Below are 384 nucleotides of genomic sequence, written 5' to 3'. Positions count from 1 at the left end.
TGCCGTGACCCGGATTCGAACCGGGGTTGCTGCGGCCACAACGCAGAGTACTAACCACTATACGATCACGGCGAGCTGCTGCTAAGCCTGTATGCACTGAATAAACACCTGCCACAGAGCAGCGTGACGTGTCAGAGAAGGCCTTTGTTACTGGAGGCTATTACTGGGTTTTTATGTTATGTTCTTAGAGGATATAATCTCCATCTCAGTGTTCAGATCTTAATTCATCTTGGAAGATATTTTCCAACATACAGCAAGAATGTATCTTCTGAATAATCCTATTAGGATGGTGGCAGCCTAAGCTAAGAGTCTTAACTGTAACACACCTTAAACTTACAGATAATCAAAACGCAGAAATGTCTAAATAGGCTTTGCATGTTGTCA

At 43.2% G+C, this 384-nt stretch overlaps 1 non-coding gene across 1 annotated transcript; it reads right to left on the bottom strand.

Moving 5' to 3' along the window:
- Positions 1-72, bottom strand: trnah-gug (transfer RNA histidin (anticodon GUG)). The gene has a single exon. It is a non-coding gene; the product is annotated as a tRNA-His (tRNA).
- Positions 73-384: the final 312 nt, after the last annotated feature.

This window comes from Epinephelus lanceolatus, chromosome 6 (genome assembly GCF_041903045.1).
Source record: "Epinephelus lanceolatus isolate andai-2023 chromosome 6, ASM4190304v1, whole genome shotgun sequence".
In the NCBI taxonomy this organism is placed as follows: domain Eukaryota; kingdom Metazoa; phylum Chordata; class Actinopteri; order Perciformes; family Serranidae; genus Epinephelus; species Epinephelus lanceolatus.
This window is presented reverse-complemented; position numbering and strand designations above follow the sequence as displayed.